Source organism: Palaemon carinicauda, chromosome 16 (assembly GCF_036898095.1).
Source record: "Palaemon carinicauda isolate YSFRI2023 chromosome 16, ASM3689809v2, whole genome shotgun sequence".
In the NCBI taxonomy this organism is placed as follows: Eukaryota; Metazoa; Arthropoda; class Malacostraca; order Decapoda; family Palaemonidae; genus Palaemon; species Palaemon carinicauda.
Genome location: NC_090740.1, coordinates 125,525,176 through 125,532,675, shown reverse-complemented (window position 1 = coordinate 125,532,675; position 7,500 = coordinate 125,525,176). Strand labels below are relative to the sequence as shown.

Genomic DNA, 7,500 nt, shown 5'->3' with positions numbered 1-7,500 from the left:
ATGAAATATCTATTTTAATGTTTTTAAAATATTTTATTTTAATTGTTCATTACTTCTTAAATCGTTTATTTATTTCCCTATTTCCTTTCCCTACTGGGCTAATTTTTCCCTGTTGAAACCCTTGGGCTTATAGCATCTTGCTTTCCAAGAAGGGTTGTATCTTAACTAGTAACTATATATATATATATATATATATATATATACATATATATATAATATATAAATATGTGTATATATATATATACATATATATTATGGCAAATATAAGGCCACAAATACCTCTTAATATAAAATTTATTCAGCCACGGGATCACAGATCCCAGATTAAATCTAATCTAATATCAAAAGGTATTTGTGGTTATATATTTGAATGTATGTTTTAGTAATAAAGTCTACATATACATATATATACATATATATATATATATATATATATATATATATATATATATATATATATATTTATATATATATATATATATATATATATATATATATATATATATATATAATACTAAAATCAGTATTCAATTTAATAAAGGATTCTGTTCGTGGATAAAAATAACATTGACATAACTTTTAAGAATGAAAGAAAAAAAAATATCCAGCCAAATTAGAAACAAAATCCTCACATATATATCAGAGGAAAATAAATGGAAAGATTTTTCCATTTTGCTCCTAATCCCCGGGATACGATACGTAATGGGAACTTGATAGATTCGTGTAAACCATAGGCCTATTAAATTAAAAACAATATTATTTTGGCCGGGTAACTTTGGATAAATATATGAATTAATGTATTGTTGAATAAAGAGAATCTGGTAGACTGCTTGAAGGGTTTTTAGCCTTTAAACGGTCTAGAGATAAATAGTTTTATTATTCTTATTTATATATATAAAAAAATAAATGGTCTATAGAGGCACTACACCTAGTACTAAGAACAGAGTTTATCGGCAAATAGTCTAACAGGAATATGATAACTTATATCAACAGGATGGAAATTGATGTATAATATAAAAAAAAAGTTGTTAAGTCTGAGAGAAAGTGGGAAGAATAAATGAGAATTAAAGTAATCTTTAAAGGAGGAATGGATAAAAAAAAGTATGGTTAAAACCCAATGTAGAAAAACACATTCATATGTTGTTCAGCTTCTGGAAATGACTGAAGCAGACGAAAGTTGATTAATGAAATAAGATTTTGATAATCATGGATAATATATGGTACGAGAATATTACTGGAATGGGGTTGGGGGGGGGGGGGGTGAAGGGTTGGATTTACCCTTATAACTGGAAGACTATTTTCAGCCTGCCTCATCTGATATAGTTGATCCCTGTCGGCAAAAGAGAAAAAAAAATGCAGTTCATTTGCTAAACCTGATTTATGCCTTGCTAAAGTCGCGTTGAAATAATTTGATTTTACGTAATGTTATGAAGATATATGTTTCATTTACGTTACTCGTGATAAATGGCAGGACAGGATTAGAAACAAAACTTTAAGAGAGATTACTCGAGAGCCTTATATGGATGAGATCATGGTGAGGGGTAGATGGAGATGGTTTGGGGATGCTCTTCGCACTCCCCATAAGAGATTAGTTCACCAAACTTCCAAATGGACTCCACAAGGCACTAGAAGAGTTAAAAGGCACAGACCTACATGGGTAAGGACTATGAAACGTCAAGTAGGAGATGATGAATGGAGAAGTATTGATTTAAATGCTCAAGATAGAGACAACTGGCTAATTCTAACCGAGGCTCTTTGCGTCAATAGGCGTAAGAGGAGATGATGATGAGTCATGATAAACAGGTTAGCTGGATGAGCGGAGGTAGTTGGGCAAAACAGTACTGGAAACAATAAAAGAAACTTAATTACGAAATAATTCGAGATAAGGTTAACACCGAAATTCTATAAAGTCATTGCAGAGGATTCATTCATTGACAAAATCATGTAAACAAGAATAGTACACAAATTTCTTTATTAGGCAGATTGAAAAACTTTAAATGTAAGAGTAGTCACAGCCTTTTGCCTCCAATATCAAAAGTAGTCCTTTCAAAGGGTAGAATCGTTTGTAAAAATAGAATTAGTTACATGTGGTAAGCTTAGAAAGCCCTAAGAATGCTAAGAGTAACCGAAATAAACGGGTTTCACAGCGCCGGGATTAGTGCTACTAGAAATATGATTTGGCCAGAGATATTTGGAATAAAAACAAGAACAAAATTCGAGATTTATTACATAATGCTACCATTGTAAATACCTTCATTCTTCATATACACAATATCCTATATAAAAGCTTATAAAACACTTGAAAATTACAATAAATAATTTAAATAACCAAATTATCAACATCTGTTCCAAGAGTTTTGTATTGAATGCAATTACCGCTGCTAACTGATATATTGGTGGACAATGCGATTACATTCAGCTAACCGATATATTGGTGGACTTGGTGCAATTACTTTCAGCTAACTGATATGTTGGTGCAATGGATGCAATTATCATTAGCTAACTGATATATTGATGGACAATGCAATTACCTTTAGCTAACTGATATATTGAAGGACAATGCAATTACCTTCAGCTAACTGATATATTGGTGGACTTGATGTAATTACCTTCAGCTAACTCATATATTGGTGCCCTGAATGCAATTACCCTCAGCTAACTTATATGTTGGTCGACTTAATGCAATTACCTTTAGCTAACTGATATATTGGTGCAATGGATGCAATTACCCTCGGGTAACTGATATAATAGTGGAGTTAATGTAATTACCATTAGCTTACATATATATTGATGCACTGTATGCAATTACCCTCAGCTAACTGATATATTGTTGGAGTTAATGCAATTATCTTCAGCTAACTGATATACTGGTGCAATGGATGAATTACCCTCAGCTAACTGATTTATTGGTGGACTTGATGTAATTACCTTCAGCTAACTGATATATTGGTTAACTTAATGCAATTACCTTCAGCTAACTCATATATTGGTTAACGTAATGCAATTATCTTCAGCTATCTGATATATTGGTCGCCTTAATGCAATTACCTTCAACTAACTGATATGTTGGTGCAATGGATGTAATTACCGTCAGCTAACTGATATATTGGTGCACTGAATGCGATTAACTTCAGTTAACTGATATATTGGTGCACTGAATGCAATTACCCTTAGCTGACTGATATTTGGTGGACTTGATGTAATTACATTCAACTAACTAATACATTGGTGCACTGAATGCAATTACCCTCAGCTAACTGATATATTGGTGTACTGAATGTAATTACCCTCAGCTAACTGATAGATTGGTAGAATTAATGCAATTACCTTTAGCTAACCGATATATTAGTGCAATGAATACAATTGCCTTCAGCTGATTGATAGATTGGCTTTCTAGTGCACTGAATACATTTACCCTCAGCTAAATGATATATTGGTCAATGAATACAATTACTCTCAGCTAACTGATAGATTGGCTTTCCAGTGCACTGAATGCAAATACCCTCTGCTAACTGGTGTATTGGTGCAATGAATACAATTACCATCGGCTAACTGATATATTGGTGCAAAGAATTCATTTACCCTCAGCTAACTGATATATTGGAGCAATGAATACAATTACTCCCAGCTAACTGATATATTGAGTTTCCAGGCCTCTTTGGACGGTTGAGACTGACATTTTAATAGTATGTACACGAACATAGACAGCTGGAAAATCCCATCTGAACGGAATAAAGTTTTTCAATCATCGAAATATGATTTATTGTTCGGAGGATTATCTCAAACTCAAGTTATGAATATATAAAATCTTGATTTTGTTTGATATTGCTGATTTAAAATTGTAAGAGACATTATGTCCAATTTCAGATCAAGCAACTAAACAAAAAATGTGTCATCTATTAAGATTTTATTGGCATTGAAAAACTGTAACTGAAAGACTGTAATATATTCGCTTTTATTTTTTGTCATTCTCTGATAAAGCAGATTATATTAATTCATCAAAAAACGGATGACATATTTTCATGAGAAATCCTTCAGTAAAAAAAAAAAAAAAAGTATCAGGATCTACCGGAATGTAAAATTGTGTGTATATATATATATATATATATATATATATATATATATATATATATATATATATATATATATATATATATATATACACATATATATACAGTATATATATGTATGTATATATAATTATATGTATATATGTATATACATATACTTATATATATATATATATGTATATATATATACTGTATATATATATATATATATATATATGTATGTATATATATACATACACATATTCACAAAAGAGTAGGATTCTACAAATGTATATCTTCTAATAACAACAATAACGTTTGCTCTTGATAGTAAATCAGAAACAATTTAATTCACATACTCTGCTTGTGAAGCGAAACTGATATGCATACAGCATTTCCTTTGCGAGCGCATTAGTATAAAAAAGCAACCAAAATGTATCATACGAAATAAAAAGAAACCATAACATTCTCTCTATATTTACTCGCGATAAAGCAACGTCCAGCGCTTCTTGTTAATCAATATTCGCAGAATTATAGATTGATGTCAATTCCAGATCAATTGTTTCACCATGGTTCTGCAAGGTTGCATCCAGTCCACGGCTTAAAAACAGAAATTCTTGCTTCCGATCGTCTTCTGATTTCAGGCTCGACTCTTTTTACGTGATATCTGAACGATTATGTTATTTATATGAATAACAATCTGGTAAAAATCATTCGTAAAATAATTGCAAAGAACTTTTGTATCGTTGCGGTAGTAATGAAGATGTAATGTTAAAATTTGAATGAATAACAATCTGTTAAAAATCATGGTCAAATGATTAAAAAGAACTCTTGTATCGTTGCGGTAGTAATGGTGAAGATGTAATGTTAAAATTTCAATGAATAACAATCTGGGAAAAAATCATTGTCAAATGATTACTAAGAATTGTATATTTGCGGTAGTAATGGTGAAGATGTAATGTTAAAATTTGAACGAATAGCAATCTATTAAAAAATCATTGTCAAATTATTATTAAGAATTGTATCGTTGCGGTAGTAATGGTGAAGATGTAATGTTAAAATTTCAATGAATAACAATCTGGTAAAAATCATGGTCAAATGATTACTAAGAATTGTATCGTTGCGGTAGTAATGGTGAAGATGTAATGTTAAAATTTCAGTGAATAACAATCTGGAAAAAAAATCATTGTCAAATGATTACAGAGAACTCTTGTGTCGTTGCGGTAGTAGTAGTGAAGATACAACAATCGATAGCGCTAAGAATGCTACGCTCAGCATGAAAAAATTATATGTAAATGGAGCGTGGGAAAAAATTCTAGATCAAAATAATCCAAGTACATCCTTAGAAATCAAAGAAACTAGAACAAAAAGTAGATGTAGAAAGAGTGTCCCAAAGCAGCGCTTTACAGACCCGAGTCTCCGTAGTCGCTCCCGGACCCGAAGGCTTTGAGTCAATAATTGATCAAAATAGTGCCTTGTGCAAAGCCCTCCAGTATCTCTCAGTTGCTTCTACCCCACCAGCGCGGCAACCTCGGCCTGTCCTCTCTCCCAACTTCACTCCTGGAAAATGCACGGCAGTGGCTTATATCACGTCCCTTTACGTCACTAAACCCGATTTTTCTTCGGATAATAACATCTCCTCTCGTGCTTTTTGTGTTTCGAAAGTGTCTCTCGCACCATTTTCTCCCCCCCCCCACTCACGGTAAGACGATAATTATGCCACAGGAAAATTCCCATTCAATGCCATAAGTCGATACATAGCAGAGAAGTCGAGTGAACCGATACAGTAAGCCTTTATTTTTGGGAAATGGTAATGTGGCATTGCTATGCGTACACTCATTATTAGCCTTGATATATGTGATAGTGTCAGCATTCACGAAGAAGAGAATCACAGACTTCGTAGTCCGTCGTGTGAGATAACGAAACAAAGGAAAAATGTTTGCCCACCCAGGTACCAGGTAAATTTGGATAGCATTCCTTAAATAGTTACTATTCTTATATAGATTTATAGTTATAGGTGATGAACGAGACTATCAGATATATTTTTAATGATTTTTCCACTTAAATATTTTCTCTATTCACTCGTATGTTGACGGTCTTTAAGTCATTTTTCAAGACCGGTGTTTATGAGAGGTTCTGTGTGGTGTGATTATGTCGTTAACATTACTCTGGGTGATAAATTTGGGTTTTGATTTACGTTAGGAGAGCTATGCGGCTTCAATCAATGCTGCGAAAGGGCTGCTATCAATTTTCAACACGCACACACACATATACACAGAATCACACACGTAGTCAAACACACACATATATGTATACACACACACACACATATATATATATATATATATATATATATATATATATATATATATATATATATATATATAAATGTGTGTGTACAAATGTTAATTTTCTTGCAAAAGTTCACAAAATCATTACCTGCTCTATGCACACACATAAACATACGAACACATATATATACATACATACATACATATATATATATATATATATATATATATATATATATATATGTATATATATATATATATATATATATAAAATTGTGTGTGCACAAATGTTAAATTTTCTTACAAAAGTTCTCAAAATCATTACCTGCTCTATGTACACACACAAACATACATACACACACATATACATGTATATATATATATATATATATATATATATATATATATATATATATATATATATTATTGTAGTTAGGTTGATCAAGTTCCCCTCTTTCAGCATGTATGATTAAGTAGGATATCTCTGTATATTTGAGGTTGTCTCATCTCTGTTGTCCCCTTTTGCTATCTTACGTATGTGGATGACCATAGATCCTTTGTTCATAAACTATCTGTATGTTATTGCCACCGTAACTACGACACTAGAAGCTATTTGGAATTTATGAAATAAGCAAGATAGAAACCGCAGCAGCAGCTACAACAACAACACCATCTTTGATAAACCTTAAGCTACCAACAACTTTATTATTATTATTATTATTATTATTATTATTATTATTATTATTATTATTATCATTATAAGCTAAGCTATATCCCTAGTTCAAAAAGTATGATGCTATAAGCTCAAGGACTCCACCAAGAAATAAAAAACCCAGTGAGGAAACGAAATAAGGAAACAAATAACCTATATGAGAAGCAGTGAACAAATAAAATAAAATATTTAAGGAAGAGGAACAACGTTAAAACAGATATTCCATATATAAACTATAAAAAAACTTATATCAGCCCGTTCAACATAAATACATTTGCTATAATTTTAAACTTTTGAAATTCTACCGATTTCAACTACCTGATTACGAAGATCGTTCCACAACTTGGTCACAGCTGGGATAAAACTTCTAGAATACTATGTAGTATTGAGCCTTAGGATGGAGAAGACCTGACTATTACAATTAACTACATGCTTAGTATTACGAACA

General features: G+C 31.5%; 1 protein-coding gene across 7 annotated transcripts in view; it reads left to right on the top strand.

Annotated features, from left to right (window-relative positions):
- Positions 1 to 7,500, top strand: part of LOC137655857 (sodium/potassium/calcium exchanger Nckx30C-like) — a 705,766-nt gene that overhangs the window by 318,614 nt on the left and 379,652 nt on the right. The window contains exon 1 of one of the 7 annotated variants that reach the window (XM_068390047.1): positions 5,574 to 6,007. The exons of the other annotated variants lie outside the window; for them this stretch is intronic. The gene's annotated coding sequence lies outside the window, so the exon portion shown is untranslated. Of the gene's footprint in view, positions 1 to 5,573; positions 6,008 to 7,500 lie in introns of those variants that run through there. 7 annotated transcript variants of the gene reach the window in all.